The sequence below is a fragment of the Suncus etruscus genome, chromosome 7 (assembly GCF_024139225.1).
Source record: "Suncus etruscus isolate mSunEtr1 chromosome 7, mSunEtr1.pri.cur, whole genome shotgun sequence".
NCBI lineage: Eukaryota > Metazoa > Chordata > Mammalia > Eulipotyphla > Soricidae > Suncus > Suncus etruscus.
The window spans coordinates 100,261,456-100,286,217 of record NC_064854.1 but is presented as its reverse complement, the minus strand read 5'-3'; the positions used below and the strand labels follow the sequence as shown (position 1 = coordinate 100,286,217).

Here is a 24,762-nt window from a genome sequence, read left to right as displayed (position 1 = left end):
TATTTTTATTTAGACATTGTGACCACATGTCATTTACAATGGAATTTCAAGGATTATAATGTTCCCACCTGCTATCCCACTGCTCACTCGCTCCACTTAACCTGAATATTTGATAGATTTATTTTTATATCTACTTTTCATTTATAATAGTTTGGGTTTAATGATTTTTAGTAGAGTTGGTTATAGTGGCTTAGGTCCCTTGCCTCTACTAAAATTGGACTGATACAGAAAAATTAAAGTGAATGACTAATTGATATGCAAATGGGCTGGTTGTATAAATTTGAATTGCTCTGTTGTCCTTCTCAAACTTTCAATCTTATCCCCTATTCTGATTAGCATTTGTCAAAGAGCTGACCCTGATGTTAAACACCAGTGCCTGTGGTTTATTTGGGAGGAGACTTATCTCAGCTGAAGTTGGAGGGACCTAGAAGTGAGTAGAGAAATTAGATAGAGATGAAAAATAGCCAGGAGAGGGCATTATCAAGTTAGTTTCTGTAGTGAAAATTTGGGCTTATTCCTTATGTGGAAACATGCCTCATAACTCGCCCAGCAGGGACCAGAGAGATAGCACGGCGGTAAGGCGTATGCCTTGCAAGTGTCCAACACAGGACGGACCCTAGTTTGAATCCCAGCATCCCATATGGTCCCTGAGCCTGCCAGGAGCGACTTCTGAGCACAGAGTCAGGAGTAACTCCTGAGCACTGCCAGGTGTGACCCCAAAACAAACAAACAAAAAACAATAAAATTCTAGCCCAGCAGAAGGTGTGAGCAGACAACCTTAGAGATCTCTCTAGTAAGGCACCCATCCAACCTATTAAGGTTCCACCCTCTCCCCTTCCAAATGTTTCATCTCACAATACTATCATCTTGAGGACTTAGGATTTGCATATGAATCCTGGGGGCACACACATGTAGCCCTTAGAGATTACTTTTGAGCATCATGTTCAGTTTTGCCAAACACTAAGGAGAATGACCATAGCAAAATCTCAGCCACTGCCTATGTGGAACCACTTTCCAACACAAGTTCCCCGGGCCTGGAGGCAGGCGGGTGGAATGCATGTCTTTGCTCCCTTCTCCCAGATTGAAACTGTTGAAATATTGATGGGACTCAAAAAACTATGTGGAGTCTGCTAAGGAAATTGGAAAACATCAGTCACAGTTCTGTTTATTTGGTATCTCTCTAACCATGGCAAATTTTTCATAGCGAGTGAAAATTAAAACAAAGTCAAGCCATGAGCACTCTCTCTAGGGAGAGGTCCAGAAATTATGTCTCTGCCTGTTTCAGCCAGCTCCTTTACTATGCTAAAACTTAGCACTGTGGATATGCTAGGGACCCTGCGCCTTGCTCTGCCCAGCCACCAGTCATGTGAACTAAACACAGGAATTCTGAATTAGAAGTTACCCTCAGGAGTCACCATATTTCTCTGCCCACCAGGTCAAGAATGCTGTGAAGGGCATGAGCACTATGCAATATTTACTTTTTCATATCTCATGGAGAACATACATTGGATATCCTAACCATAGTCAGCTATTTGCACAGTAACACACAAAATCACTACAATCAAATGTAATTAAATTACAGCTGGAATAGTAGGTAGGTAGGTTTAATGACATTGACAACTTCTGAAAACTTCTGGAACCAGTGCACAAAACTCTACACAACTCTGTAACAACAGATTTGGTCAACCTAGCTATAATAGTAAGGGAAGAGAATACCACCCAGCTGACTCCCCTAGAGAGAGTCAGAAAGCATAAATGTTGAATTGAAAAGACTCACCCCCAGACTGCAATAGTCACAATAAAAAGCAGCAGGGAACCCTACAATGCTCAGTATGCAAGGAGAGCATCCTGGAAAATTCAACCAGCCTGATCAGCTAGAAAATCTCAGTTGGGGACTTTAGAAATTTTAAAAATTTTAGAAAATTTTGGGCCCGGAGAGATAGCACAGCGGCGTTTGCCTTGCAAGCAGCCGATCCAGGACCAAAGGTGGTTGGTTCAAATTCCGGTGTCCCAATATGCCCCCCGTGCCTGCCAGGAGCTATTTCTGAGCAGACAGCCAGGAGTAACTCCTGAGCACCACCGGGTGTGCCCCCCCCACAAAAAATTTAGAAAATGTTGAGGATTTATAATGAGTTCAAAGAAACAAAAACAATGGTGCAGATAACCAATAAAACACAAAATTTGAGAGTAGAAATGAGAAAACTACAATCAGAAATAAAGAGTTTGATGGCTAAAAGAAAAAAACACAGTGGAAGCCCTTAATAGCAGAGTAATAACAGCTGAAGATAAAAATCAGCGAGCTACAAGATGATATATGGGAAACCTGTAAAAATATAGCAGAAGATGAAAAAACTCAAAACAAGTATACAGCAGACAAGAGAGTTTGGGGCTGAATTCAAGGGGGAACAGCAATAAAAAAATATCAAAATCCCTGAGAAAGAAAAAAATTTCCGTGAAGAAACAGTAGTCAAAGAAATCGTAACTGAGGGGCCAGCGAGGTGGCACTAGAGGTAAGGTGTCTGCCTTGCAAGCGCTAGCCTTGGAAGGACCGCGGTTCTATCACCCAGCGTCCCTTATGGTCCCCCCAAGCCAGGGGCAATTTCTGAGCGCTTAGCCAGGAGTAACCCCTGAGCATCAAACGGGTGTGCCCCCCTCAAAAAAAAATCGTAACTGAGAAGTTCTGGAGCTAACGGGAACATTCAGCCAAAAGAGAAACAAATATCAGCCAAAAGAGAAACAAGTAAGGGACAGGAGTAGTGGCGCAAGCGGTAAGGCTTTTGCCTTACCTTAGGAAAGACCATGGTTCGATCCCCCTGGGTTCCCATATGGTTCCCCAAGCCAGGAATGATATCTGAGTGCATAGCCAGGAGTAACCTCTGAGCGTCACCAGATGTGCCCCCCAAAAAAGAGAGAGAAACAAATAAAAACTACTCTAAGACACTTTAAACTCAGAATGACAGAAATCAAAGATACAGAATATTGAAATCAGTAAGATGAAAGAAGAAAGTTGCATACCAAAAACTTCCTTAATATTTACAGCAAATTTATCAAGTAAGGATCTGTGGGCTCAAAGAAAATGGTGAAATATAGTAAAAAGTCCAATGGAAATAAACACCTCACCAAGAATACTTTCCTAGACAGATTATTACTCTGATTTGATGGATTTGAAAGAACGATACAGAACATCATCCTGAAGCTCTTGAACTTCAGAGCCTTAAAACCAACTTTGCAAGATGCTATGAGGGGGCTTCTTTAAAGAAGACAAGACAAACTTCACAAACAAGACTTATACAGAAAAATGGAGAAAAATCATGACAGCATCTCACTCAATGGCAGTGGCTTAAATGCACTAATTAAGAGACACAGACTGGCAAGATAGATCAGAAAATTAAATCCAACTTTCTTCTGCCTCCAAGAAACACATTTGAACAATCAAAGCAAGCAGACTCAAAGTCTAAGGTTGGAAGACAATATTTGAAGCAAAGAACTCCTTTAAGAAGGTTAGGGTGGACATACTTATTTCAGACAACATAGACTCTAAGTACAAAACAATGATGAGACATAGATGGGCCTTATTTTAATTTTTAATTAAATACATTTCTTAATTGAATCGCCATGAGATACACAGGTGTCTGCCTTGCAAGTGCTAGCCAAGGAAGGACCCAGGTTCGCCTCCAGCGTCCCATATGGTCCCCCCAAGCCAGGGGCAATTTCTGAGTGCTTAGCCAGGAGTAACCCCTGAGCATCAAATGGGTGTGGCCCGAAAAAAAAAAGAATTGTCTTCCCACTGCAACTTTACCTTGTCCTCTTTCTTTGCATCTTTGTTCTCATAATAAAAACGAAAAAGAAAAGAATGTCCATATTATTTTCCATAAAGGCTGAGACCGTAGACATTCCCATGAATAATGAATGAGAGTCCCTTTCTCCCAGCATTCATGCCAGATTTGGTTGTTCTTGTTCTATTTTATGTATGAGATGGGCATTTTTTTAATGATCAAGTGGTATGTACCTTAGGAAGAATTCACACTCCTAAACATTTTTGCACCAATGAGAAGCCATATAAATATTTAAAACAATTAATAAACCTGAAAGAAGATATTTAAACCAATGCAAGAGTAGTTGGAAACTTCAATAGTCATCACTTCTTGATAGATCAACTAGACTAAAATTCAACAAGGAAACAGACTCTGAAGAAATACATGGAAGAGATGAGATTAGAGATATATCGGACCTTTTATCACAAATAAAAGTCTAATACACATTTTCCTTTTTTCAAGCCACACAGACATTCTTCAAGATAGGCTGTTTGCTTGGCCACATAGCATACTTTTATAAAGTTAAGAGAATAGAAATTTTATTTACTATTTACATATTTACATTTATTTTCTTTTTTCTATACATTTATACTTATTTTTATATCATATATTATATATAATTACATAGTATATATTTTATAATGTATTATGTATATATAATTTTATATATTTATAAATAATATATAATATTTACATAATGTACATATAACATAATACATATTATGGTATTTGTAACAAATCATAATTTATTTAATTATATTATTATTAAAATATAATTTGTTAAATTATTGAATAATAAATTATAATAAACAAATCATTGTTTTATTATTTATTATTCTATACATTTATCTATACATCTTATTTTATAAATTTAAAGTCTATTTACTTTAAAAATAGAAGCTAATGCCAGACAGAAAACACTTAGAATTTCAAGAGTTCACTACTAAACATTCAGTAGGTCAAAGAAGAAATCCAAATATTTCTGGAAACAAAAGATAATGAGAAAATGAATTACTAGAACTTATGGGATACAGAAAAAGCAATGTTAAGAGGAAAGTTTGTAGCAGCATAAATATTCATCAGAAAGTAAGAAAGACTACATAAGTAATTTTAACACACAGCTTGAGCAAAAGATCAACAAAAGGGATCCAAAACAAACAGAAGAAAAAGAATAATGAAACTTTAAGCAGAAATTAATGACTTGGAATAAAAAATTATCTCCAAAACAACTGAAAGCAACATCTGTTTTTCTGGGAATAAAAGAATTGACAAACCACTAGCAAGACTTACAAAGAAGAGAGAGAACACTAGTAAACTGAATCAGAAATGAAAGAAGATATCACAGTGGATACCAAAGAAATTTAAAGCATCATCAGGGATTACTTTGAAGCTCATTATGCCATAAAACAGGAGAACCTAGAAGAATTGGATAAGTATTTTGACTCCTGTAACCTACTAAGACTAAACCCAGAGAAACAGAACACTTGAATAAACCAATTATTATTGAAGAAACCAAAGTGGTAATCCAAAGTCTCCCCAAACATAAAAGTCTAGGCCCAGATGTGTTTACTAGTGAATTCATTTAGCATTTAAAAACTTACTGTCAATATTTTTTAGCCTCTTTCACAAACTTAAATAAATATATATTCCCAAATATTTTCTATTAGGCAAACTTTACTATGATACCAAAGAAGAGAGAGACATCATGAAAAAGGAAAACTATAGGCCTGTATCCCAGATGAAAAAAGATGCAAATAATCACAACAAAATAATAGCAGATCAAATCCAAAAACATCTGAAAGATCATACATCATCAACAAGTTATATTTATCCAAGGAATGCATGGATGCTTTGACAAGTATTCATGCAAATCAATCAACACAATACACTATTCAGTACAAGAGGTCGTATTTTTTTATCAATAGATGCAGAGAAAGTATTTGACTTAACAAAAATCTCCAAGAACCAGTACACTTATACAGCAAAATAACAGGCCACAAAAGCAAAACCCAAAATTCAAAGATTTTTATATGCAAAGAATCATAAAGTAAAGAAACAGGATCCCAGCCATATGTATTTCAATGTGGGTGCCATAATAACTCACCCAGAAGAACACGTGGAAGACAACAGTAGTGTTCTGATCCCACCCAGGGTGAAACTAAAAGAGCCAGGCTGCTCATTGGAAGTGCGCATCTCATAATCAATGAACTAGGAGCACAATACATAGAAAACACAACACTATAAGAGTGAAATGGGATAACTATGCAGGTCTCCACCATGCATAGAGAATGAAAATGGTGGCTCAATAAGTGCCAACCACCTATTTAGCCTCTCAAATAAAGACTTTAGAGAAGAAATATGGAGAATACTCATAGAACTCAAAGAAAGCATAGAACAAACTGAAGGAACCAAAAATAAAAATCAAGGGGATATTAAAACAGAAATGAGTAAACTCCAAACTAAAATAGCAGGACTAAAAAACTTGGTCAACAAAATGAAAACCTCACTGGAAAGCCTCTCCAACAAAGTAACAGCAGCCGAGGACAAAAAAGTAGCTCAAGATGAGATGCAAAACAACTCCACTCAATAGAAAAGATTGGAAAAGAGCCTTAAAACAAAAGACCAGACCATAGAAAAAATCCTCAAAGAATGTGAACAGATGAAAATAGAAATCTGTGATAAACTCAACAGAAAGAACATAAGAATCATTGAAGTCCCAGAGACCTAGGAAGAAAATCTCCATGAAGAACCAATAATCAAGGACATCATTGCAGAGAAACTCCCAGAGCTAGAGTGCATACAACCAACTCCGGAGTACCAGCTAAAAAAGATCTGAAAAAAAAAGCACCCCAAAACACATCCTATTCACAATGATAAATTCTGCAGATAGGGATAGAAAGCAGTAAAATTACATTCAAAGGAGCATTCTTAAAACTTACAGTAAACCTGTCACAAGAAACCCTCAAGGCCAGAAGACAGTGGTGGGATATAGTGACAAAACTCAACAAAATGAATGCTTTGCCTAAAATACTTCAACCAGCCAAATTCACATTCAGGTTTTATGGAAACATACATAGATAGCTTCATGAATAAACAGCAGCTCAGATTTTACAAACTCAAAACCAGTCTTAAAAGACAAACTAAAAGGTCTATTTTAAGACAAGACAAACCAACAGACATACCAACTCCTACATAAAGATGACTAAATCCCATGGCAATTATCTCTCTATGTCAGTGGACTAAACGCACCAGTTAAGAGACACAGAGTGGCAAAATGGATCAAAAAGTTGGATCTAACATTCTACTACCTACAAGAAACACATCTGAATAGTCAAAACAGGCATAGACTCAAAATCAAAAATTAGAGGACAAACATCCATGCAAACAACTCTCTTAGAAAAGCTGGAGTGGCATATTAAAATTAGCTGACACAAACTTTTAGACTTAGAAAAGTTATAAGGGGGGCCGGAGAGATAGCATGGAGGTAAGGCGTTTGCCTTTCATGCAGGAGATTATCGGTTCGAATCCCGGTGCCCCATATGATCCCCCGTGCCTGCCAGGAGCAATTTCTGAGCCTGGATCCAGGAATAACCCCTGAGCACTGCCAGGTGTGACCCAAAAACGAAAAAAAAGAAAAAGAAAAAAAAAAAGAAGAAAAGTTATAAGGGACAAAGATGGACATTTTGTAATAGTTAAGGGATATGTACAACAGGAAGAAGTCACACTCTTAAACATAAACACATCCAATGAGGGACCAGAAAAATATTTAAAACAATTGTTGACAAGTCTGAAAAAAGACAACAATAGTAATACAATAATAGTAGGAGACCTTAACACCACCTTGTCATCCCTTAATATATCAAGCAGGCTGAAACTTAACAAGAACATACTATATCTGAAAGGAGGAATGGAAGATAGTGGTCTAGTAGATATATACAAGGCTCACCATCCTCAGAAAACTGGATACACATTCTTCTCCCTGCTGTTGGGAATGCCAACTGGTCCAACTCTTCTGGAAAACAATATGTATGGACACTAGTGTTTGAGTTTCCAAATAATCCAGCAAGTTTGCTTCTTGGCATCTCCCTTAAGAGTCCAAGTACTCTATTCAGAAAAGACATTTTCTCTCCTATGTTCATTGTATTACTACTCATAGTAGCCCAAATCTGGAAACAATCCAGGTGCCTAAGAATAGATGACTAGATAAAGAAACTATGGTAGATGTATACAATGAAATAGTACTCTACTTTAAGAAAAGATAAAATCACCTAATTTTCTGCTATATGCATGAATATGAAGAGGAACATGATGAGTGAAGTTAGGAGAGGGACAGACACAGAATGATCTCTTTCGTGAGTGGACTATGATTAAACAAAATAGGGGTATAACAAATACCAAATGGCAACAAAACTTAAGAACATATCTTTGGTATAAAGCTTACCATGGGGAGGGGAGTGGGTGGCATAGAATAGGGGTAAAAACAACACTGGGACAATGGGGAGGAAAGTAGAGACTTTGTTAGAAGGGATGGTGTTCTGCATAAAATCCTATTATTAACAACATTGTAAGCCACAGTGCCTAAGATAAAATGTAAAGATAATACAATTTTTTAAATGCTATTAGTGAAATTCATGATAAAACCATATTTTATCTCAGGGTCACTGATCTCCCTTTCTCTTTCCTTAAATGGCAAAGGGAACTGGGAAGAGAACTGGGAAGTTACTCTTTAGTCTCCTCTGAGATGGCATGTGCCAGTCAGAAGGAGCCCACATTGATATCACCCTGGCTTTGCTGGATTTGCTCTTGAGGTGCTGCTGCTTTGCTATCTCTATTAACTTGGGTGGACACCTAACTCCTTTTAGCCACCTTTTATTTCCCACATACAGCTAGTCACTTACAGTGCTGTTAATAATAGGGCTCACTCACTTCTCAGGGTGATTGAAAAAAATAAAAATAGTGTCAATTCACACTAAGCATGATGCATGCAAAGAAACCCATCTTAAAACTGAGGGGTGGTTGCCAATCCCCTACTCTTTTCCTTCTTATTTATTAGTCCCTTAAGTCTCATCAATGTTGGATAGAGATTCTCACAATAGCTCTATTTCAGATACCACTCTAGTAGCCTGACCAAGTCCCCCAGACAAGTTGCAGCTGCAAGAGAGGTGCCTCCAGGGAGCCTGACCTCATTTTCCCCAGAGAACCAGAGAAGGGAGACAATTCTCAATCAAGTGCAACTGACCCTCTGGGGCTAATTTTATTCGCCCTCCATCCCAGCATGCCTGAGTCAAGGTGTTCAAAGAAACACAGAGGAAGGAGAGATGAATTCCAATCCAGGAGGATCCTATCTGCATTACTCTCTTTCTTCCCTAAGGGCACATGGCTAGCTAGTGAGCTATCGGTGGGTATTAATATACTTTAAACACACAGGCCTGTTTCTGGGTTGTATAGGAAGCTACTTGTAGGTGGAATATATGTGGAGAAGGATAGGAAATTATTCAAATTTGTGAAGCATTTAATGCAAGGGGCCAGGTAAATACTAATGAAATCAAACTAATGAGAATATTCAACCATAAGGCTGTGCATATTGGATCAGACTATTTAGCTGTACATAATCATATTTTAGCAGCAGGTAGCAGCTAGATCTCTCTGCAATTTTAAGCCCAAAATAAATGAAGAAATTCCTTTCTTTTAGAAAACTGCCAAATGAGTTTTGGAATCTCAAAACACATGACCCACAAAACTTGGCAAGAAGAAAGTGAGCCAATCTCTCCCTCCACTTGCCTGCTGGCAGTACCTGGTGTCTTGCTCCTGGGACAGGCTGTCTAGAGCTGCTGTGTCTCAGGACCCACAATTAAGCAGGATCCTGTTCTTTCATAATTCTATTTGCATTGGCCAGGACTTCAGAGTACAAGTGTTAGTTATGGTCCCTGTTTGAATGGAGATCCTGTGGGAGTCTGATTAGGGACTTTGAACTGACTTTGGTCATGAATAATCAGGATGGAAAGAAAAAATATAGAGGTCTGAAGATACATTCTCAGGCAGAGTAACGAGTTTAGGCCAGAGATTGTGATGGCCATTCTAAGGAGTGGGTGCCACAAGTTTCTTAGTGACATGCTATCTGGCACATGGGGAGGGGTGGTTGTGATTGCTGCTGTATTTCCAGAGCTCAGCACAAAGTTGCAGCTAGTAGACTCTCAAAAAATATTTGTTGAATAAACAAAAGAATAGACCAAAAGTTAGGAAGCTCCCACTCCTTTTTGTAGGAGTTTAGTGACAAGTAAGACTTTTGTAAGCGAATTGTAAGCAGAATTCTAAACAAGGCTCACCAACATCCCTATCTGCTGGCTACTCATTCAAACACGACTCTGTGTTCTTCTGTAAAGGGCTTTTGCAACTGGATGAATTCAAATTCCAAGACAGAAGCTAGAGAGAACTCAATGATCTAGAGAACATGTCTTGCATATCAATTACCATATCATGTCTATCCCTAGAACTACAAAGTTCCCCAAGAACACCAGAAGTGAGCCCACCCACCCAGCACAAAGCTGAGAGTAGACTCCTGAGTACCTTTGGGTGTGCCAAAACCCTCAAAACAAAAAACACCAAGACCATGAACCTAAGTGGGGAGATAATTATGAGGTTCTCAACCTCTCAGCCAAGTGCTATAAAAGCCTGAAACTTGCCCCATGAATAGCAAAAGGGAAGTCAGAGAAATTCAAAGCACAGAAGGGAATTGACAGTCTGATTCTGGCTTTGAAGATAGATCAAATTGAAGATGAACCCAGGAACAAATTCAAACAGGTAAACTCAATCTTGGCTCCACAATCAGCATGGAAGCAGGTACCAAATCACACAAACACAGGGAACCCAATTTTTCCAGCAACATGAACAAATTTAAAAGCCAACTCCTTCAGGCAGCCTCCTGGACACACTCATTTGGCATTTTAAGCCCATTGTGAGTGAATCTCACTAACTTTTGGCCTACAGAACTGTGAGCTGACTGGTCTGGGTCTGCAGTACTTTGTGACAATGCAGTAGAAAAAGAATATAAGTGTAAGTGTAAAGAATCCAGAAGTTTATTTTCTGGTTGGAGGTATGCTGTTTAAGGACTGGAGTTATATAGCCTAGGGAGGACAACCCAGCGCTGTTATTTCCTTAGAAAGATCTTAGTAAGTGGCAAATGCAGTTGCCATGTTTGAACTGGGTCAGCTCTAAGGACTCAATCTTTTCTCAAATGAGATATAAAGCAAGCTGTGAAAAATCATGGGTCCATGCAACAGAAAGCTTGCCATCTCAGGTGTAGCTCAGGATCTAGCCAAGCCCTCACCCTAGCGAAACCATGCCTGCTGCCTCAGTCACCCAGAATTACCATTTCTCGTTGAACCTGCCTCATTACCCTTCTATGATTTCCTTCAGGGACAGCAATTTGACCAAACTTCAGTTACACCAGTTTTGGAGTTGATATCATCAAGGCTTTTTAGAGTGTGGGCTCCATAGAAAAAAATTTTTTCCCTCCATATCTTTTTTCTTCTATGAGACCTGACAGCTGAGTACATGCCCCTAAAAGTCACAGTATTAGTAATGGTGCTTTGAATTTCTGAACAATTTTATTTGTTTAATGTTTTCATCCCTATATGAACACACCAACTTAACAGAATTGATAGCTAACAACAAGAGCTTACAAAACTTCTGTCATTGTATTAATGACTTCATTGAAGATACAATAACTTTCAGAAATTTGCCTGCTACTGTAGTTTTTCTTTTTTTTTATTTTCTTTTTAAAAATTTCTTCTCTTTCTTTTTCTTTTTCTGTTTCTTCTTTCTATTTTTTTTCAATAACTTTGTTTTCACTTATTTGGAAACAAATATATTATGGTCAACTATGTCAATTATGTGATATATTTTCTTTAAATAAATTGAAAAAAAAAAAGAAATATCTTAGCAAGCTATTTAATTTCTTTTGGCCCAAACACTATTATTCATAAAAGGGGGGGAGGTAATAATAGTAGCTACAGTTTAAGGTCATAGAATGAATTAAATGAGATAAAATACCTAAAGTGCTAAGAACAGATCAATATATAATACAAAATTTATCTATCCTATTTGTTTGTTCTTGTTGCTGTTATTATAAAAAGAGTCCTAGAGGGGGACAGATTGATAGTGGAATGGGTAAGGCATTTCATTCTACATGCCTGACCTAGATTCAATCCTTAGAACTTCATATAGTTTGTCAAGCTTGCCAGAGGTAAGCCCTGAGAACATCTTAGGTATAGCTCAAAAACTAAATAACAAACAGAAATAAAAATTATTATGGAATCTCGTTTCAGAGCTCAGGAACTGGGGGAGCTAAATATAGATCCACATGACAGCAAACAGTTGAGACTGTCCTCTGTATGTCCTCTTCTCCATGTTTTTTCATGACTCTTTTGGCTCATGTACACTTTCTGTCTAGTCCCTGTAGCATTTGGACTACCATCCCTGATCCTCAATTGATTTATTGGAGAAACAAGAAAAACCTCAATGCTGACCTTTCATCTATGAAACCAAGAATCTCATTCAATAGCTGAGTGAAAAATGTCTTCTCCTAAGTCCTAATCAAATTTCCTTTGCAAGGATTTAAAGGGTTGGTTAGAGTTTGAGTTGAAAGGAAATAAGCAAGAACTCTTGTGGGCCTTTGAACAGAAGATCCCAATGGATGAAGGAGAAGTAGCCCATAAGGACTCTTGAGGATCTATTTTATTCAGGGCTGTCCCTGCCTCTACGGTTTATTAAATCAAGCCCATAAAAGATACCTCCTCATCCTTCCAGGGGCCCCAAAATCCAATCCATGAGATACTCTGAATTGTGAGTACTGGCTGCTCAAGGACCCTTAGGCTTCTCTTTCCTACAGACATGTGAGATAGTTGGCCCTGGAGGCTTGCCAAGAGGTGGGAAAATGCCTCTTTAAGCCTGAAGCCCTTTTCTCTGTCCTGTTTCAATTTGTCTGGAGCATTTGGGGAGAGAGAGCAGCAGGAAAAGAGAGGAAGGTCAGCTTGATCCATCAGCACAGGGACAGGAGGGAGCTAGAATTTGTTTCCCATTAAATAAGATTAAAGTGGGGAAGGCACCCAGCTTTTTCCTGTGCTGAGGAAACTCTTTTAGGCTAATGAGAAAAATCCTCACCATCACAATACCTCAGTTTACCTACTTCTTAGATCTAATGACCTCTGCAAGCTATGAAAAGGAATTCCTGACAAGAAGTACTCCAACACCTGTTTTTTAGCCTCAATTTGGAACTAAATTAGAAAGGTAAACCAGTTGGCTGCAGTACGTACATATGTGTGTGTGGGTACTCTTTTCTCTTTCTTTACTTAAATTTGTCACTAGAACTCAAGTGCATGAAAGGTACACAAATATATTTATTAGATGATATACTTTCTCTTTCCTTTTTCCATTAGTTTTTTCCCTCCCTTTTTTTGCTTTCCAGGGATCTGGGTTACTCTAGAGAACTTCTTTTGCCATCATCACCAATATTATCTTAGAGTTTGTACAAATGTAGCATCTCAGATCTGCACCAGATCTACTGAATTAGAAACTGTAGTTGAACATATTCCTTAGGAATATGTAAATGGGGGCCGGCGAGGTGGTGCTAGAGGTAAGGTGTCTGCCTTGCAAGTGCTAGCCAAGGATCAGGACCACAGTTCGATCCCCCGGTGTCCCATATGGTCCCCCCAAGCCAGGGGCAATTTCTGAGCGCTTAGCCAGGAGTAACCCCTGAGCATCAAACGGGTGTGGCCCAAAAAAACAAAACAAAAACAAACAAACAAAAAAGGAATATATATTGTGTGAAAACAAACAAACAAAAAAGGAATATATATTGTGTGAAAAGCCTGGGAGTCTTTGTTCCAAGTCCAGAGAGTTAGATTGAATCACCCCATGCCTTGAATGAAAGTCATCATTATAAAATCAGAACATAAAGCACAAAGAGGGTGTGTGCACAAATTCATGATTATTAATTAAAAAAACAAACATTAGTTAAATTTCAAGGCAGAAATATTTGCATGTGTACTTACAGTACATATTTTTTCTCTACTGCCAGATAAATTAAAAGACTACTACAGTGGAGGGAAAGAGAGGAACCATGAAGACAGAAGTTACATAAGATCAAGAGCCTCAGGTCTTTGAGAATGATGCCATTCATTCCAGTGCCAGGGAGCCACAACATAGTCCAATCAATGTCCAGTTGCCTTTCTCAATCATCTTCTGGGGAGTACAGAGACATGTAGCCAGAAGGACTGCATAGAGAAGGCTTATAGTTCTTCAATGTCCAAAGAAGTTGTCTCAGTCCCCAGTTCCCTGGGGTTACCCCTAGTGAGCTCCAGTACCCTGAGAAGAAAAGAGACAACCAGATACCTTGAGAGGTAATAGAACACATAGGATGTAGCTGGTACTGGTTAATCTTCAACCAATCATATACTTTGGCATGTGTCTTTTTTGCACAGTCTATTAAGAAAGGAGAAGGTTTTGAGTTTCTAGCTTCCTCCTTCATGGGAAGAATAGAAGTGATGCAGAAGATATACTGTACAGTACAAGAGATTCTGAGAGCCAGGAGTGCTGTTGGAAGCTATAAAATAAAACCTTATCTTTTCCTTTCATCTCTCCAGAGGACCATTCATTTCATCAGTCAGCCAGCTCATAAGACTTCAATTAATCTAGCAAACATTTATTGAGTGCCTCTCACAAGTTAGGGATTATTCTAGTATTGGAGGGGACCTAACATCAGTTGAAATTGATCATAACCCCTGATCTGGGTCATTTCCCATCAGGTAGAGAGCGTCACTAAACATGAGAAACAAGCAGTTTGATAGGTTTTACTCATAGTCATACCAATGACAGCACTTTGGTTCTGATAGGGATTTAAAAGTAAAGCATCTTAGGAAAATGGGAAGTGAAATCAGCTGCAGAGGAGGGACAGATCAGCAGAAAGAAGACATGGCAGTGCCTGCTAGTTGCTCTCCTAGCAAATGGCCTAGTTTGAATCTGAAGGAAGAGTAGTGCTTGTAAGAACTTGAGTCTTGTCTACTTTCTTCTTGTTTGTGTTAGTTGGACCCCTTATCCATTTGTTGGTCTCCTTCAGTTGATTACCAGAAATAGTAAAAAAGAAAAAAGAAAAAAAGCAAAGGGGGAGGGGAATCATAAGATTCCTGAGCTTTGGAAAAGAGAAGAGTACTTCCCCTAGATATATATTAGAAAGATACTGTCATTTAAAAATGTTTCATCGGGGCTGGGAAGGTGGCGCTAGAGGTAAGGTGTCTGCCTTGCAAGCGCTAGCGTAGGACGGACTGCGGTTCGATCCCCTGGCATCCCATATGGTCCCCCCAAACCAGGGGCGATTTCTGAGCACATAACCCCTGAGCGTCAAACGGGTGTGGCCCAAGAAAAAAAAAAGTTTCATCGCTAGTGATAAGTAACAATTTCTCTTTAAATTTTGTTTTGTGGGGGCCGGAGAGATAGCATGGAGGTAAGGCATTTGCCTTTCATGCAGAAGGACAGTGGTTCAAATCCCGGCATCCTATATGGTCCCCTGTGCCTGCCAGGAGCGATTTCTGAGGTGGAGCCAGGAGTAACCCCTGAGCGCTGCCGGATGTGACCCCCTCCCAAAAACTTTGTTTTATGTCAAATACCAAGCTGAACCTGACCTGCATAATCTCCTTAATAGTCACAATAATTTTACAGAAAGGGTCTCTTATTATTCCCATTTCACAGATACAGATAGGAAGGTTTGGGGAGAGTAAACAACTGCTGATAGAGTCAGGATCTAAATCTCAAGCTCTGTCTGTAGGAAACATGATATCAATAGACTACACAACAACTACCTGCACATGCAGGACAACTAAACAGGGCACTGTGGTCAGAGGGTACAATGCTCAGGGACTGAATACAGTTGCCATCTTGAAATTCTTAGTTAGTGAGGATTCCAGTTTGGGTTTTTATAACTCAATTCTAATAGGAAGTGGCACTTGTGTGGCCCTACCCCTCTGTCTCCTCACATACCTATGAGCCTTTCTCAAAATACTACCAACCCTGCCCCAACTCCCCTCCTCCATACTACCCAGCAACTGAAATCACTGCCTTGTCCAACAGTTGACAGCTCACTCTTGAGAGAGATCTGTACAGGGTTCGATGTAGTGTTACCAACCACTATATGGTTGGCAGGCTGACTGGCAGCATGAGTTAAATAGGAAATGTGCCCGAGCACAGAGCGGATTCACTTTGATGGGCTGTGACTGGTAGAAAAGTAAGTTAGATGACATTTCCACAGCTCTTGTGGCTGTGGAAGGAGAATCTCACCACCTTGAGGAGGGACTTGGGGTCAAGTGCTTGCTTGTTCAGAGACATAAAATCCCAGTGCCCCTGAGGCCTATGTTGGCAGCTAAGCATTCCCCTGTTGGAGGCACAGAGGCATTCAATAGCAAACAGAAGCCCAGGGAAGTGGGGAGGAGAGAAAGAGAGAACTTCTATCTAGAAACTAATGGGTAACTAATTTTTCCTTTACATTTTTCTTAGAGCCCATTCCCATAGTTTTAATTTATTCCACTGTTAATGCTCAGGCTGTGAGGGCTTATTTGGCTGAACCATGACAGCATTTTGTCCTGTACATGGACACCTTGTGCCCATTTTATAAATCAGGAGACTGAGCCTGGAGTGGCTTAAAACTTAATATAATGGTCCCTCTGCTACCTCTTTGCCACTCTGGCTTCACTTCTAATCCTCAGTACATAAAACAAAAGTTCTAATTTTCTCTAACTTTAGAAACTTCAAGTCACAAATTTTTAAGCATTCTTTTTTTTTTTTTCTTGTTTGGTAGTTTTGTTTTTGTTTGGGGGGCACACCTGGAAATGCTTAGGACTTACTCTTGGCTTTGCACTCAGAACTTACTCTTGGCAGTGCCTGAGGGATCATATGGAATGCCAGGAATTGAATCGGGGTCAGCTGCATACAAGACCAATGAATGCCCTACCTATTGTGCTATATCTCCACTTCCACAAGCATCTTTCTTAACACATTTCTGAATAGCAATGGACAGGGCTATGAACAGAACTGGCTTGGAAGGACTGATTTCTCGTCCTTAAACAGGACATTCTGGCAGCACATAATAGAGACTCTCTGAGGAAAAGAGGCTCAGACAAGACCTTCAAGTGTGGCCTCACATTGCTGCCAATGGGCAGAGACATATCCAACATCCTGGTTATTTACCAAGGGAAAGTTTGTGGCAGGTCGGGACACTGGAGACTTTCTTCTGTGGGGCTTTCATTGCCAAAACACCCTGAGAACTTAGAGGTCAAAAGGCCCATCACTTCAGAGCCAGCCTGTGGAGGGAGAGCTAAATAGAGCTCTCTTTGGAAGGCCATGCCAGAATCACAGTAATTGCAGGCCGGCTGCCGGCCCGCTGGCGACAGTGCCCAGTAGAGGCTGCCAGCTGGCCCTGCTAATTACCTGTCGCCCAGGATGGGAAGGGGAATACAAGAAAGGACTGAAGAGGCCTAGACAGAAGGCACTGGAGCATGGCAGGCTGGCATCTCTGGGACCCCAGCCGCCCAGACAGCCCCATGGCAATAGCTCTGCTCGTGCAGTGAATGACTTGGCATGTTTCTGCCTTGTTCCTCCCAAATAGCTTCCTTATGTGGGTCTGCCTGCTTCCCCACAGAGCACCAAGCCTCTCCAGTCTCGAGTCTTCCCCCAGGCACCAAGGGAATTGCTGAAGATGAGATTTTGGCCAGAAACTCAGAGAAAGTGGGACAAAGAGGTTCTTTCTCCACCAGTTTTGTCTAACAGAAATGTACTGCATGCCACAATGTAATTTAAAATTTTCTAGTGGCCAAATTATTTTTAAAGATACATGAAATAAATCTCAGTATATTCTATTGATATAAATATTAATAGATATAAATAGACATAAATGTACTTAACAAATATAAATAGATATATAAATAGTAGATTCTATTTAATATGGGCCCAAATAGGATCATGCTAACATCTAATTGAAAATATTGAAGATTAAAATAAAAGAAAATATTGAAGATTGTACAATTTTTATTTTGGACCATGTTTTCAAAACTATTCATGGGGCTGAAGAGATATGATAGAGGGGGATTATAGCCTTGCATGTGACTGACCCAAATTTGAAACCCAGCACTGCATTTGGTCCCCTGAACTTCTCCAGATATTATCCCTGAGCAAAGAGTCAAAAGTAACCTCTTTCCACTGACAGGTATGTCCCTATACAAAAATAAATACATAAAACAAAATAAAATCCAATGTGCATATTGCACTTTCAGTAGATCTTAATCAGGACTAATACTGAGAGCCAACAACCATGGGCAGCTGGAAGAGCTTCTGTGGGGCAGTGCAATGTCTTCACCTGAGGGCCAGTGTTATGTATGTAAACATTTATATAAGATTATTATGTTACTGATCCTACCCTAATCAATAATTGTGCCCTACCCTAGGGTGGTACCCTAGGGTGGTACCTGATTCTGCTCCCAACCTAAGGTGGTACCTGATTCTGTTGTATAAAAGCAAGGGTCTGTGGAAGACAAGGGCTTTCTTCTAGGGCTGATTCTGGGACTTTTTGCTTCAGACTTATCCACTGAATAAAGCTAATATCTTCTGAAACCTGACAGCTTTCTATCCGCCGCTTTCACCTCAGAACCACCAGTTGAGCAGGGTGGCAGACACGTGGTCCAAGTTGGAGAAGAAAGACCTCATCCTCCATCCCTTCATCAGTCAGCTCCCTCAAGGGCTGTTATGCAACAGGCCAGCAATAAAGTTAAAGCTGACTGTTGTCCTCCTTTGGCCACATTTGGATTTCAAGCTCCAATTCCCATTCTTTTTTTCCTCCCGGACTTGACATTTGTTCTCTTAGCCTTAATTCCATAGTTACAGGAGTTGACTAAATATCAACACTATTACCTTGAAGTATATTAGAAATGTAAACTCAGGTCAAAGTGACAGTAGTGAGTAGGGTACTTGCCTTGCATGCAACTGACCCAGGTTCTATACTTGGCACTTCATATGGTCCATTGAGCCTACCAGGAGTGATCCCTGAGTGCAGAGGCAGGGGTTAGCCCTGAGCACCGCTAGATGTGCCCCCCCCCAAAAAAAAAACAAGCAAGCAAGCAAACAAAAAATAAAAAACACCTAAAAGTAGAATCATAGAATTTGTCAAGAACTACTGGATCAGAATCTGCATTTCAACCAATTCTCCCAGTGGTTAGTAAGACAGTATAGTCTGAGAAACACTACCCTAGGTTCTGTCTGTCTGTCTCTCCTTTTGTTGCTATTCCTGATTGCATTTGCCCTTCTAATCCTAGGCTTCTTTATCCTGTATTCCCTTTTCCAAATTTTGTAAATTATGTTTGTTTCTTCTACTTTGTCCCCAGATTTTGAAAATCCCAGGGAATAGAAGCTTGAAAACAAACAGGATATTACTTGGCTCTTGTTTGATGAGCACTTTCTATGAGACAGGCTCCTTCCTCAATACTTCCAGTGCAGGATCTCACAGACCCCCAGTAAATACTTATCTACCTAAAGCCAATGAATGGCTACACCTAGGATGCTTTTAACCCTCAGAGGTAAAGCTCTAAGACTAACACCTGTACACAGATCATTTCTGTTGAACTGAATCTTAAACCCCACTTCTGCCTGTTTGAAAAACCTAAATTCTAGCTCAAGTTAAAATTGTTTGAACATGTATGTGTGTGCAGTTACTCTTGCTTAAAAAAATCCTCACTCTGATATGTTCCTTCTCCCTGAATTTCCTAAAAATAGCTCACTTTCTTTTTTTGAGAGAGGAGCACATCTGGCTGTACTCAGGGATCACTCTGCTCAGGGATCTCTCCTGGTTCTGTGCTCAGGGATCACATGGGATTATATGAGGTGAGATATCATATGAGATCTCCACTCAGGAGATCATATGAGGTGCCTGAGATCTAACTTTGGTCAGCCACTATCAAGGCAAATGCTCTACCTGCTGTACTATCTCTCTGGCACCCTTTACTTTATGTTCTTGAATTCCAACTTCTACAACTTCTACAAATGTCTTCTCCTTCAAAGGGGATGAAGACATCAAAATAATCACATAAGAATAATATCAGTTTCCTCCTCAGTATTAAAACTTCTGTGTGGACTTTGACACTGACTTGGCTTCATGACATTCCAAACAAGCCCAGGACTTTTAGAATGGGAGTAGACTTGAGGTGAGAATTTTTCTGGAAGTGTGGAGAGATACTGCTGGGTCTTTCTGATTCTACCAGGCAGCTGGTACAAATTCATCACTCCTAAATTCACAGCATAGTATTCTGATATCAGTCAGAATTTTGGAGCTCTGTGTAGCATGAGTCATCCTCTAAACTGGCCAGCTCAAGATGCTCAGCCTCCAGAGATGGTTGATAAACAAAGATGCTGGTGCAGAAGATCCACTGAGTTATTCATTATGCTGAGTCTCCAGCTAAGCTGCTCACTAGGGGATCTCTCTTTCTTTCTGTCCTTCTCTCTCCCCTATAAATACAACACAGAAACTCTGGGACAGGACTGGTCATCTAGCAAGCCCTATATTGTTATTGGCTGGTAGAGTAGTCTTGCCAAACAGGTTTTAAAGGCCCATAAGAGATGGGCCCCAACCTGGCCTCTGCAGTTTTTCATATAGCCATGGGTTCAGCATAGCAAAAGGGTTTTGAATAAAAGTGTAGCTGAGTCAGGGCTCCTCCCAAAAAGTAATTAATCAGATAGGCTAGAGTGTAGATAGGTTATTTGAAAATGAAGAGAACACTACAGGCAAGCAGGGATAAAGAGGAAGAGTAGAGAAGAGAATACACTAAGCAGAGTGTTTTCTAGCAGCTATTTCTATGAATGGGTTGAGCTTAGATCCACTCACTCACTGCAAAGCTGCAGGAGCCAACAGAGAGTATGTGCCCCCAAAGTGAAGATATTGGAATCTTATAAATCAACTCTTACTAATAAATACAGGCTTCTTCCAGGGAGTCCCAGCAGCAAGAGAGAACTCCACAGATGAGACAAAGATGCAGGCTAGTGCAAGTAAAATCACTGCCTTGCTAGGGAGCAGTAATAGGGAGGGCTGGCAAGGCCTGTCTGGGTAGATTGGATCCTGTACAATCTCACCACTGCCAGCTAAAGAAGGACTAAGCTAGCTTTCTCTCTCTTTCACATCTTACTTCTACTTCCTTCACACTTATGAGTCTCGGGGTTTGAACTCGACTAAGAAAAACAAAAAATAAAACTAATCCACAAGTTGGTTGTTGTTCATTATGACTGGTGGTGCTGGGGACTCACCAGACCTATTTCCAATGGTGCTCAGGGGGTGCTATGAGTCCTGGGCATAGAAACCAGGGCCTTATGCTTATAAGACATGTGCCCTGAGGCATATCTCCAGCCCCAATCCACAAGTTTTTGACACTTCTCCCTTGATCGGGAGAAAATTCCCTCAACGTGATTGTAGACTGGACTTAATGAGTTGCTTCTAACAAATGGTCATGACAAATTGATGATGGCTGTGAAAGCCTTGTAGTTTCTGCTTATCTCTCAAGGGTCATTCATTCTCAGGCAGCCTGATGCCTGAGTGTGCTGATTAAACTGTCAAAGCAAAGATCCAAGAGGTGAGGAGCCAAAGCCGCCTACCAATAGTCACCTGATTCTGTAAACCACCCTCATCAATTACCACCCTAGGAAACACCTGGATAACCACTAACTGAGCAACTCTGAGCCAGAACTCAGCTAAGTTGCATCCAGATTTCTGACCCACAGAAATTGCGAGATGAGCAAATATCCTCTGATACTTACATTTAGGGGTATTCTATTACACAGTAAAAGATAACTAACATGCAGGAGGAATGGCATAAGGCATATTTAAGTACAGGTTTGACTTCAGTTTGACTTCTACTTAGTTCCCCAAACACTGTCAAGAGTATTTCTGTGTAGCTAGGCCACGTGTGGCCTAAAAACAAACACAAAAAGATTGTTAACACAAATCAGATTATTACTTGATTAATTCCCAGCTAATTGGGTTGGGAAGAAATTTGTTGTAAGATTGATTACCAAGGAAAATTCTGTCACCAAGATGTGAGGCAGTTAAATTACTCTAACACCCAATAAAATACAGAGAGCAACATTTCAGCCCACACTGTCTCTTTAACAGGGAGATCACCAGGGACAATATACAAGAGACAGATTCTAGAAGCACCAGAGCCTGGACTGAAACATACTTTACAGAGCAGAAAATCTTCTTTTCTTAAAAAACAAAAACCACCAACCTAAACCAAGACAGCAGAGGTGATTTCCCCAAAGTTACTATGTCTGCTTTGGAAGAATTCAGGAAGGGGGCAATAGATGAATTTGAAGAGACGATGGATCACCAAACTAGTCCATGTGCTCATCTGAAAATCCAAGTCAGGACTAAAACCTAAAATAAATTTAGTTTTTGTTTAAGGAAATTTATTGGGATTTTTCCATCCACAAGCACAATGTCTCCAAACCCAGGCATGAAGCATTAAATCATATTTAGCTACTTCTGGCCAATAATTGTTTTGTCTTTTGTGCCTTCTAGCCTTCAAAGTGACGATTCTGCTAAGTAAAAGGTTGAGAAAAGGGTCTCTAACTGAAAGAGCGCCACAGGATTGTCTATCTCTGGGGCTTCTTCTTCAGTTCTTAAAAAAGATTCCATTTTCAAAGACAATAATAAGGCTGGTCTTACTTTGAGAATTCCACATAACAACCTTTTGGGGAAAGGGAGGGCCACACCTGGCTAGGCTCAGGGTTATATTGGCCATGTTCAGGTGCATGTGGTGCTAAGATTTAACCCAGACTTCCCTCATATAAAGCATGTGCTCCAGTTTCTTGAATGATTTACCATCAACCCTCCCTGTCCCCAACATAACTTCCTTTGGTGATGTCTCAAGTCTTAAATGATCCAATTACGCTGTACTCTCAAAAAAGCAAATGGCTTTCATCTCAACCAGATGCTCAAAAACAATTCAGGATGTAGTTTTTTTCTGAGGCTTGCTCTTCTTTTTTCTAGTGATCTATGTTTTTGTGTTGCTGGATTATGTTGTTGTTTATTTTTGTTTTTAAGAAACAGTATTCACCTGGAACTCATGAGACTTTCATATATATATATATATATATATATATATATATATATATATATATATATATATATATACAGTCCCTCATGAGTCCTTACTACCTTCCTTTCTCATCCACAAGGCCCTATCTAGCTCAGCCATATTGACATATTTTTTATTCTTCTTTAATTCTGGAACTTTTGTACTTGTGGATTTTGTTTTGTTTTTGATCTGGAATGTTTTGATATATTGTGCATTAAAATAGAGTAGCATTATGGGGCAAATATCCATGTTCAAGTCTCATTTCATGTAGCTCTCAGCTCATAAAGGCCTTCTCTAATGTCTAGAGACCCCACTTCCCTCCATGAGAGACTGCTTTATAAGTTGACTGGGCTAGGTTAAAGTGCCGGGTATTTCCATAAAATGCAAAGCTCAGTATTGCTAAGACAGTTTTTTGTTCATGTGAGGCAAGTTTAAGATAATTTTTGTCTCAGCAAGAAAAATTATCCTGCTAATCTAAGTGGACCTGGTTCAATTGTTGAAAAACCTAAAGAGTAGAACTGAACTATTTCAAAATTCTGCCTGTGGACAGCAGCTATGGCTTGTGCCTGAGTTCCTATTGCCCTTCCTGGAGATCTATCTTACAAGTTCTGGGTTTACCTATCCAGCCTCCAAAATAGTTTAGACCAGAGAGACCAAGGCTGCTTCAGGAATAAAAATGTCTGCCTTGCAAAGCATTAAGCTGTGAGTTTGACCTGGAGGCAGCACATATGAAATGAACCTTGTCCCAGTGACTGTTGTGTGTGACCTTGTCACTATAATAATGTGTGATCTCTAGTGTATCTCAGGGAAGTATGTAATACCACAACTGAAAACATGCAAGCCCCAGTTAGTCTGTGTTTGAATAGCACACCTAATAAGTAAAAGCCACAGCAAACACTGAAGCTAAAAGCATGTAAGTCCTAAAGAGCACCATGCTGTGCACACAGCTGATATACTTCCCCACAGCACCATGGCTAAGCACATGTTCAACTGCCATCTTTGCAGCAACCACAAAGAGAGGTGGGACTTTTTTAGAATTTAAATTACTTGAACCAATTTCTTGGATTAAAGTCCTCCTCTCTCTTCTTTGGGGGTGGTGGTGGTGGTGTTTGGACCATAGCTCTCAGTGCTCTGTCTGGGCTTACTCCTAGCTCTGAGCTCAAGAATCATTCCTGAAGGTACTTGGAGGACCAAATGGGATGTCAGGAATTAAATTTAGGTCAGCAATGTACAAGGCAAGTGCCCCACCTGCTGTACTATCTCTTCAGTCCCAATAATTAATCTCCTACTGTTTCTTTTTCTTCCTGATAGGCAAATTCACCCTATAATATAATGCTATTCACCCTATCTACTCTGTTACTGTATTAATTTCTTATCATCAGGAAATAAAACATGGTGGATGCAATATTTGAAAAATAGACTGCCTGGAAAAATGTTTTTTTATCTAAAATTTAAATTTAGCCAAGCATCTTTTATTTGATCAACTTAACACAAGTTGAGTCTGTTAATATATTTTTTTTGTTCATGTAGTATGACTTTCCCTCTAGGGCTTCTGGACTAGGTCAAGGCAGGAACCTTGACCGTGAAGCTCGTGGTTGTATGAGCTATCTCCAGACAGTGCCCAGAAAGACTGTGTGATAAGAATAAGTTGGATGAATGAACACAGGCATAAAACTGTATCATCTGCTTATTCATGCTTCCTGCCTTGAGGGCCCCAAATTATCCTGCCTTTGTGGAAATTGGGTTTCTGTTGCCCAGGGTGGAAGGGATAGCTAAAGGAGGGATCA

General features: G+C 39.8%; 1 protein-coding gene across 2 annotated transcripts in view; it reads left to right on the top strand.

The window, feature by feature from the left end:
* Positions 1 to 24,762, top strand: part of GPR27 (G protein-coupled receptor 27) — a 481,267-nt gene that overhangs the window by 387,665 nt on the left and 68,840 nt on the right. Inside the window, exon 2 of one of the 2 annotated variants that reach the window (XM_049776922.1) lies at positions 14,140 to 14,150. The exons of the other annotated variant lie outside the window; for it this stretch is intronic. The gene's annotated coding sequence lies outside the window, so the exon portion shown is untranslated. Of the gene's footprint in view, positions 1 to 14,139; positions 14,151 to 24,762 lie in introns of those variants that run through there. 2 annotated transcript variants of the gene reach the window in all.